The following is a 10812-nucleotide window of genomic DNA, read 5'->3' as shown; positions in this document are numbered from 1 at the left end:
TGGCCTAGCTGTTGAGTCACTGGACATTTGAGCAAGTAAAAAAAAAAAGGGATTTGCACAAGTACTTTGAAAACACAGCTTCTCTTCTGTCATTTTTCTATTATATTGTCTGAATATCTCATTTCGAAACGCATTTCTTGTTTTTAATTATCCTGAAATGAACCCTAACGCCATACTTTTATTTTGAAACAACAACGGAAGTGAGCTGCTAAATCCGGTTACCTTGAACGACGTGAACGAGGTGGAGGCAGTCAGCCTGCGACGGTAAAACAAGCGAGGACAGGTTTAAAGAGAACAAGCCTAGTCCATATTTTAAAAGAAAGGAAAAAAAGAATTAGTAAGTTGAAGAATATCTGGATGTGAACGCCATTGTTGTCACCTCCGCGCGAGCCCAGTTACTTATTGGCTCGCGGCTTCTGGTGGTTTCGGCGTGTCGCTGTCTGCCCATTCTCACTGGCGTCTACACTAAGGTAAGCCAGCAAACCGCACATGAACTGTGCAAGTTGGTGCGCTTTGACTCAGTACTTTATTTACTTAGTCTTTTGGGGGCTTTTGCACTTTTTGCCGTAATTTCTCTTGAAGAAAAAAGTCAAAAGTGTAAAAGTTTGGACTAAAATGGCATCACGGACAGAGTGGTGTCACTTTCTCGCTTTGCTCTTTGTCCACTCGGATGAGGTTTAATTACACATTGTGCCCGAGCCGCGGTTAACCTCAAATCTGTGCGTGTTTAAAACTGCATTTTATCTGTTTTCTCTTTTATCTACACCGAAAGGAGAATTTCTGAATTGACACATTTCTGTTTTGCCAATCTTTGTTCGTGGACACTTATTAAAGGCCTGTGAGAGAAGAAGGCGAATCCAGGTCTGGAGACGTCTCTGTTCAACAAAACATCTGTTTCATCTCACTCACTATCCACACTTCTGTCATTTGTATGAGATGTAAAACGTGTTCCCTAATTCATTCATCATTATTGTGTCCTTCCGTGTGTAGGAAGCAACAGCTCGCACAATGACCCTTCACTTGGAGATTCACCACAGATCTGGTGCCACATGTCGAGCTTGTCAATGTTTCTAGTGGCTTTTAGTTGCAACTGCACCATGTTTCCGTGTCACATCAATGCCCAGGGGGGTAATAGATGCATTGTCTCTTTGTGCTTCCAAGTATTTACCTGTGAGTGCTCAGTGTTTATCTAGATGCCTTCAGATTCCCACGGCGTGATTTCAGTTTAGATGAATGGCTGTACACAGAGAACATGTTTTTTTTAAAGGCAGGTAACTTGGATTGCACACCCACCCTGCAGACACACCCTCGGTGCTATCACACACTAGAGCAAGGTTCACCCAGCAGTGGCAGGTAGGTGGAAACCGCACGGGATGGACTGACGGTGGATTACAGAAACTTTCCTTACGTCATGTCTAGAGGGGAATAAAATGTCCCTCAGTACACCTGGCATTTTAACATGCTTATTTCCATTTTAGAAACTAGAAGTTTAATTCTAAATTTATTTAATTCCTAACAGTGTTGACTGATTTTAAGCTGCACATCCGAGTAAAAGAAAATTGTCGTAGAAGCACCAATGCTCTTTTTTAAAAAGGTTTTCTTTAATATTTATTAGTATGATCAGACACGATAAGCTTCTCTAATTAAAAAGTTTGTGTTTAAGCAGCAGTGTTGTCTTCTATGCCATATTTCCTTTTCATATTCCTCTTATCGTATTTATTTCATCGTTACAATAAATTGAATTTTCCAGTGCTTTTGATTAACTGGAAGAAAAAGGAACACGCTGCAACGTTTGAATTCATTCTTATTAGGGATGCACGATATTATCAGCATGGTATCGGTATCGCCGATATTAGCGTTAAAGTTCAATATCGGACATCGGCCATTACATCAAAATAACTCGCCGATATAAAAGGCGCTGTTTTTGCCTGCAGCGGCAGCACAACGTGATGACATCGTGGCGGCGGCGCAACACAATGACGTCACGCACGCCTACCTGATCTCACGGCGGAGAGGAAAATTCAAAATGTCGATGGTGTGGAAGTTTTATTTTTCTTTGGTGAGGATGTCAGATTCTGAAGATTTATGGACTACGTTGAGTCTCGCTACATCGTCCCCAGTCAGATATTTTTCCGATGTAATGTATCCGAGTTACAAGCCGTCATTTCAGACGTCATTGAGAAGCTAATAGCTGATAGCACTTGGGTGAGTTACCACAGACATCTGGACGTCATGTTAGCCCCGTTAGCATGATTAGTCTTACAGCACAATGGATAGACAAAAACTTTGAACTTAAAAAGGCCGTCCAACATTTTTCAGTCAGGTCATCTGGACAGTTTCTTTTTTTTTTGTGCTGAAACGTTTCGCCTTCGGTCCGGAAGGCTTCATCAGTCAAGGAAAGTTTTGTTGTGTGTTTCCTCGACTGATGAAGCCTTCCGGACAGAAGGCGAAACGTTTCAGCACAAAAAAAAAAAAAGAAACTGTCCAGATGACCTGACTGAAAAATGTTGGATTGTATACCTGGATCATTGAGCAAGGACTTTGTTGTTAAAAAGTCTGTCCTTCATGCACAAGAGTGCAGAGGATCCCCCGCTGCAGCTAGGAACCTGGAACAAGCCTCCACATGTGAGACAGCATCACAGGTGACTAATGCTAATAAATAACGTTTAACACTTTTCATTTAAGTCAAAGTGCTATGCATATCTAATGGCTGTTACTGAATAGATGTCACCAGCTCTTACAGCTGTTGCACAATTTAATAAGCCTAAATAAGAGGGCTATGTTCTGACAAAGGAAAGGATATAAAATAAAGGTATCGGATATCGGCCACAAATCCAATATCGTGCATCCCCAATTCTTAGTTTCTTTTTCAAATCCTTTCTGATACTCTACCCTGATATTTGTTTCAACAAGTGAAAATGTCTCATCTGATCTCTTAGACTGTGCCTGAACCTTGTGGTGTGAATTTAAAACGTTTCCTTGAGTGCTAGGTTTTGCCATGCATGCTGTCACCATTTTATCAGCCGAATAGGTCGTAGGATTAAAAAAAAACCCCCACAAACGCAGCAGGTTAAAATAAAAATAATTTAGGAGGTACCCAAGTCTTTTCATTGTGACTTCATATTTCCTCCACTAATGTTGCCTTCAGGTCGTTGCTGCAAATTAATCAAGTCAAAGGCTGTGAAAGTAACTGGTATTTTAAGTTAGCAATATTGGTGCTCACTAGAGTTGGTTGGTCATAGACAATACTGAATGCTGGGGTATTTAGAAAAATACTAAATAAAACGATCCTTTGAATTTTGTTCAATCTATAATACCACGTGTGTGCTAATCGGCTCTGTTATGTCAATGTTACAAATCCTACACACAAAGATCAACATGAGTTTATTCTGGTCTTGATCTTTTTGATAGCCTAAAACCTTTTAGGTGTGTGTAGTGACAGAACTTATAAAATTACTGAAGTCCACTCTATGTACAGGCCATTAAAGTAAAGGTTGAATAGGAAAAGAAACTGGAACTCCCTGAAAAGGTGACGTTGGACAGTCTTTTACAATCAGCTGGTGTAGTGAAGGTGGTTCAGTCGCTTTGTTCGACAACATGATGGACACACATAATCTAAGGAAGTAGGATTAAACATTTATTAGAAATCACGCCAATGTCCTAAATTACATGCAGTTATGAGATATCACAAATCTCTCTAGAAATACTTTTTTTTTTGTTTCATTCAACCTTTATTTATACAGGCGAGTCATTGAGCCACGAGGACTCGTTTACAAGAGACCTGTTCCAGACCGAACTTATAAAGTACAACAATAACAGTAAAAAACTACAGTAAAAATGCAGCTAAGAGTGTATAAAACAATAAATCAGGGTGCCGTAAAACAGTGAAATACTAAAAACAAGATCATATCTGCCTTAATTTTTCCATTGACCTTATCAATTGTAATACCCCATATTGGTGGATAATTTAAGGAAAACTTATAGGTATGAAAAAATCATAGATATACAGTACCATACATTACACAAGGTTGAATATAAATTATTATTAACCATTATTTAACCAGGAAAATCCCATTGAGATCACACATGTCTATTAGGAGAGGCCAGGGTCTGTTATTTTTTTACACCTTACATGTAATGATTTAGAACATGTTGGATGCATTAAAATGAACAAATACTGGAGGGTTTTTCTAAACTGCAGTAACTTTTGAATTACCATTTTAACTTGGACGTATGACAAATTGTTTAACAAGTGAATAAATGGGGACTCGTTTTTTCATTTAGTGACATGAGTTATTTGTAACATTCATAATGTAGGTGTTTACATACAGTTGTTGCTTAACCCAAGTAGGAAGTTGTCAGATGAGCAACATCTTTGCAAATTAAATGATAATCCAGTTTCTCTTTTTTTCTACATTTAGTTGCACAATAACAAGATTGGACTAAATTGTCGATCTTTCTCCCTTTCTTGATGGGTTTCACACAGCGGGGGATTAAATGCCACACGATTATTACTCAGTTTTATTCTGGGATTTAAAAAAAAAATAGCAATTCACATAACGTAAATTAACTTTGAGGGTTTAAATCTGTTGTATTGGAGTTTTTCTAAAAAATAAAATATTCTTACATTTAAGGGAACATCATTCAAACATTATTATTGATATTATATAAAGTGGGAAGTGAATTTTAAAATTAAGTGGGTTTAACATTCATATGACATTTTTTAGACCCTTTATGCTTTATTTATATTTATTTGGGCATAGTTAACAAAGTTCCTAGTTCAGTCAGGTCATCTGGACGGTCTCTTTTTTTTTTTGTTGAGACGTTTCGTCCATCCAAAGGACTTTATCAATCTGAGGAGCCACAAACAAACTCAGTCCCACAAGCAGCTCACTCCCATAGTGGATCAACCAGTTTGCTGGTGATAAGATGGTTTCTGGGGCCTTCCTTCTCCCTCGTCAACTCTGAGGCAGCCATAACCAAAGTGGCTCAAAACATCAGTTCATTTTCAATAATCCAGGAAGAAAAATCCAACAAAGTCCAGTCAGGTCATCTGGACGGTTTCCTTTTAAGGATGAAACATCTCAACAAAAAAGAAACTGTCCAGATGACGTCACTGAACTTTGTTGGATTTTTTTTTTTACCTGGATTATTGGGCATTAACTTTGAAAATGCCTAACCATTTTCTTCCTGTTTTCAGGAACTAGTAGTTTAAAAAGCACTTAAAGTAAATTATCTTTTTTCTAATTTAGCGTTTTTGCAAAATGGAAGGTTCCATGTTTGTCTCAGGAAATCATGAGCTCTGTCGGAGGGAAATGGGAATTAACATAGAAATATATGAGGGGTGGTCAGAAGTTAAAACAATACTCATAAAGATCATCATATTAGCAAAATAAGCCATTTTATTGGTATTATATTCATCTGTAATATGGGAAATGGTTATTCATAAACTGACAGAACATGTAAATATGGCAACGCTCCTCCTTTCTGTGACCTTATGATTTATTTAAAGGATGAAGGGTTTTTGTGCTGGTATATTTACCAGAGGGTAACCATCGTAGAGCATGTGTCTGGCCGTGCCAGGAAAATACAGTCAGTTTTTCATTTGCACTGCCAATTTTGAGCATACATTTTTAATGTTTGGTTTATTTTTAATCACATTGCTAATGTATGTCAATGTTTTTCTTTAATATCAGCATCATGTTAAGATGTCGTAAAATGCATTTCAGTTGATCAGACCTGGCTCAGAGAAGTGCAATTAAAGTGATGAAATTTCATCTGCTTACATCCCCCATCTGTACATGTTGCACATCTGCATGCTTGGTATGCTAATATTAATTATTGTGGTGACATGTTCTGCGAGGACTCTGGTGATACTTATCTGCTGTTCAGTCTTGGACTAATGGCAAAATTGTTCATGCACCACAGCACTCTCATTTAGACAGATCATTAAATCCATTAAAGTTACACATTTCATCTCAGTAATGGGCCTGGGTGACCTGTATCAGCATCCTATAGCAGCTTTATGCTGACAACTTTGACAACTTCTGCGTTGAATGTTTATTTTTAAATTAAACATTTTTTTATTTTTGCAACTTTTTAAAATGTTTAGAAAGTTTTGTGGAAACTCAATTCTTGGCAGATTTTCAGCCCTATTAATGTTGCTTTAAAGAGCCTCCTTTAAAAAGTGTTATTAAACTCATTTGACTTGTTTTAAAATCAGTCATGATTGTCGTTTTAACTCTAATTTACACCTCATTTTCAAGAACTTGATTTTCTGCTTCCTAGGTGTTTTGTAATTTCAGCTGTTGTCTTCTTAATCCTTCATCTCTGTCATCACCGCTTTGCTCTACTACAGGTCCTGAGTCCCTGATTCTTGCCTAACAACTGTCTATCTGATGCCTCTGTGTCCTTGTATCACCACTGGGCACCAAACCTAATCCTACTCTTAGTTGTGGGGGTGGGACGGCAAGAAAAGAGTGAGAGTGTGTTGTGGACAAAGGTGTGAGCGAGTAGTAGAGGTGCATTCAGATTCGGGCCCCAAAACTCCAACCCAGCCCGTAGCCATCATTTCCGAGCCCCACATGACCCGACAAATTAACAGTAATTGCAGGTCTGATTCCCCCCCCCCCCCCCCCCACACACACACACACACACAACATTTTTAATTAAGCTTTGACTGCGTATATAGATATTAACTGTCGGTGGACACGCGCGGTTGAGTGTGCAGGAGCTCTGAGCTGAGGGGGTGTTTGTCCTTTCATGGCCGTCAATGTGTACTAAAATCCCTGCTTCTGCTTGCATTCTGCATTATTCAGACATGGACCCTGCTCTGACATGTTGGATATTTTGTGATCTCACCTGTTTGGGTCATCGGCCGCGCGCATCCTCTGAGTGCAGCTGCTGAATGAACGTCTATTTAGGCTGATGGATCTCTGGCAGTAGTCCATCTGAAGCTTAACTGAACTTTTTACCTCTTTCAAGGCCAGTCAGTGTGCGGTCAAATGGCCGCATGCGGCTAGTGATTGTATGGCAAGCCATGTTGCCTTATAATTGGATCGTCAGCCGCGCGTGTCTGCTGATGCAATCAAAAGCCCAACGCCGACCCAGCCCGCACATTAAGCACATTATCATGACCCAGCCGAGCCCCAGGTTCGGGCTAGAAATGACGGCTCTAGTGAGTAGATTTGTTTATAGGACATTGGTAGTATCTCACATTTCACTTTTATTCCTAAAGTCACACCAGCACAATTAGCAATCTAAAAATGGTGCAACATAATACTTTGGTCTAAAATTACATCAGAGATAATGGCATAAATGAAGGACTTGATCAATTGTCATATTGACAAAATAATAGCTGGGTTTGCATTGATTAAGAAAATTGGTGCCATTTTTTTGCAGTCTACAAAAAAGAGCATTTCTCTAATAAAGTTTGAAGCAAAGATCTTGTTTGCAGTAATTGTAACCTTGTTGAAGACTGTTCGAAGAACAACTGTAATGTACATCCATAAGAAGAAAATATGAGGTTTCTTTTGTCTCTGGGGATGTCTGGGATATTTTATCTGGGAAAAATGTTGCTCACGCATGTGAGTTTCCTGTGTGCTGTCTCAGAATGGAAACAGCTGGAAGAAAAATCATTCTTGGTTAAATGTCAATGACAAAATTTGTTTTGTTCCCACCATTTTGCACCAACTCTTTAAAACAAATGAAAACGCGTCAAGTATTCAATAAACTTATTGCTCAAAGTTTTTAGAATTCCCATGCAGTTTTTTTAATTTATTTTTAATTTGCATCTTCTCGGTCAAATAAAAAATAAAAATCAAGCTAATGGATGCTTGATTGGAAATATTTAGTAAAACTAGAAACAAGTGAAACCGGTTTTGGCAGACAGTTGTGACATTTAAGTCCTTAATTTAGACCCCCCCCCCCCCCCCCCTTTTGTTCATGGATTTTGTGGGATCATTACCTTACAGACTAACTTCATCTTCACTCGAGGGAAAAATAATGTCTATAAATTCATAAACATTCAGAGAGCAGCTCATTAAAAGAGGTTGAACAGTTCCCCCACACTTTCCTTTTAATGTGTAGGAGGTTCATATTACTTTGCAGAAAATTGGTACTTAGGCTTTGAACAATGATGGAGTAAAATAGAAACCTTGCACTTCTTACAGGGAACAAAAGTGCAGTATTTTAGTTGCCTCTACATACAAACTAAATGAAAAATGACACTAATAGGAAACACTTGTAAAACTAGCAGTTATAGTTCTGATGGTTTAAACAGTTTTCCTAAAACAAAACATAAAAATGACTCTGGGTGAAACAAGATGCTATTTGATTTTACTGTTGGAATAATGTTACAGCAAACAAAAATATTAACCAATCTAAAGTTATTTTATAGAAGGTCATTACTTTTTGAATTATTTTGTAGCATCCTCAAACTTCATTTATTGTATTTTTGCCATATAAGTCACAGTTGTTTGCATAATTTCATGCCCTGCGACTTGTACGTTGAAGCAACACATTTATGGATTCCCCCCTCCCCATATTTATAAACCAAATTTTGGCTGAGATACGACAGTTTTCATTCATTTTAACTGAATATCAAACACAACAATTTTCAGCCGCTAGATGCGTTGTATCATGTAATAGGTAAAAGTGGCGATTAATGACACAATCGGCTTGCCATAGCCTTCTACCTTCGTCTGCCTGGAGCAACCATCAAATCAGTTTTATTTCACTGTGTCGCCTTGGCAAAATGCAGCTATTTTGACCACTGAAGTGCATTTATTAAGTAAAAGTTAAACTGAGACACACCTTTACTATAAAGTCGAGCAAACAAATAATTGTTTTGGCTGCTTATCTTGTTAAATTTCAAAGAAATGGACAGCAAGTTGCCCTCTACAGTGTTTCCCCTAGTTAACTTGCCATGGTGTGGCGCTCATCCATGATTTTTGTTGACGGGGGAACAGAGACATGTCTGAGTGCAGCTTGTACTAACAATTTTTGAGCGGGGGCGGGGGGCGTTCAGCATGAGGGAAGAGGCAACCCGAGTGCTGCCTTTAGCTTTTTAGCTAAAGAGCCCGTATTTCAGGCTACTAGCTTAGTGCTATGTCAGTGCCGGGTGTGGGGTGCAAGTTCAATTTGGTAGGCGGGGTGCTCAGTTCTGTTGACAGGGTGGGACATCCCGCTTGTATAATAGTAGGGGAAACACTGCTCTGCACGTTCATGTTTCCACATATCGGCTTTGCAAATGCATCTGATTTGACCGTCAAAGGGCATTTATTAAGGAAAAGTTAGACTGAGACACACCTTTGCTATAATTTCAAGCAAACACATAATTGTTTTAAGTGTTAATCTTGTTAAATTCTTGTTAAAGTCCTCCCGTGCATGCTCCCGCGGCTGCCATTTGGCAGCCAATCGATTTTTGGCACAACACTGGCCCACATTTCTGGATTCGGCCCACATTTCTGGGTTCAGCCCACATTTTCAGGTTGTCAGCGGTGACGCGTAACAAAATGCGATGCGTCAGTGGTGACGCATACTGTAATAGATGCAACATATACGGCGAAGCAACATATTTATGGATTTTTCCATTTTATTAGACATATTATGACTGATGCGACTTATAGGGCGGTGCGACATTTACAGCGGAAAATACGGTAATTGTTTTTATTACTAAGAAAACCACATCATTTGTCACAATGTTATCAGACCATAAGATTAGTTTCAGACACTTTGCTGTCAGAATATTTGTATTTATTCCTTATTAAATTTCCATAGAGTTATCTTGAACGTCATTATCTTTCACCAGCTAAAGGTTGTTATAAGAGGTTCTGGCTGGTTGGTACTGAAGTTTCTATGACTCATGAAGAGTTCAGCTTTTGTTTTTGAGTTTGTTCGATTGTGTCGTTCTCTGCAGAGGCTTTGACAGGCCCTTCACGCTCTAATTGATTTAATTAGGTGGACGTTTCCCCCTTTGGCTGTACTCATGTACAAACTGTCAACACACAGACACTCATCGAGTTATCTCATGCAGCGCAACACGGGCTCCGCTTATCTGCATTTCACAGAATGATCCGAGTTTCCCTCAGAGCATCACAGCCAACACAACATCCATCCCTCAGTGCTTCATCCTTGTTTAAAACTTTTGGATGCTACAAAAGGCTTCAGCACTAATAAACATGACAAATGTATGCAGCCCTTTTTTTTGGCTCTTTATGTCAAAACAAAATTCATTAAGTTATTGCATTTTCACTTTTTAATATTTACCTTTTAGCCACTATTCTACTTCTGCTCTAAAACACTGCAAATAGATACTTTTGCTCTCTGGTAGTTTGTCTACATAAAAGTTGGCATATTGCTTTAATGTCTTTGGCTTGTTGGTTAATGTAGATTTAAAGCCAATCTAATCCTTAATAAGTGATTTAACTCTGAAGCTGTCACCTCATCATTTAACAAGGAATCTGCTCAGTAACTGAGCTTATAAATTCAGTATCTGGATGTCATCACTGCCAAATACTACACTGCCTGGTCAAAAATAAAGTTGTCACTATAAAAAAAAAAAGGTCACACACAAATATTTTGTTGGACCACCTTTAGCTTTGATTACAGCATGCATTCACTGTGATATTGTTTCAATAAACTTCTGCAATGTCACAAGATCTACTTCCATCCAGTGTTGCATTAACTTTTCCACCAAGATCTTGCATTGATAACTAGACACTAGCCATGATGGGTGCATCACCTCACCTGTCTCTCTTCTTACCCTGATGCACCCATCACTCTGGAACAGGGTCAATCTGGACTCATCAG

The 10812-nt window shown here is 38.7% G+C and overlaps 1 protein-coding gene across 1 annotated transcript in view; it reads left to right on the top strand.

The window, feature by feature from the left end:
* Positions 1 to 210: 210 nt before the first annotated feature.
* Positions 211 to 10812, top strand: part of nck2a (NCK adaptor protein 2a) — a 42614-nt gene continuing 32012 nt past the window's right edge. Inside the window, exon 1 of the mRNA XM_037686537.1 lies at positions 211 to 470. The gene's annotated coding sequence lies outside the window, so the exon portion shown is untranslated. The remainder of the gene's footprint in view (positions 471 to 10812) is intronic.

This window comes from Nematolebias whitei, chromosome 13, assembly GCF_014905685.2.
Source record: "Nematolebias whitei isolate Nwh7 chromosome 13, NemWhi1, whole genome shotgun sequence".
Classification (NCBI taxonomy): Eukaryota; Metazoa; Chordata; class Actinopteri; order Cyprinodontiformes; family Rivulidae; genus Nematolebias; species Nematolebias whitei.
Note: the sequence above shows the minus strand (reverse complement) of the source record. Positions and strands in the feature narration are given on the sequence as shown.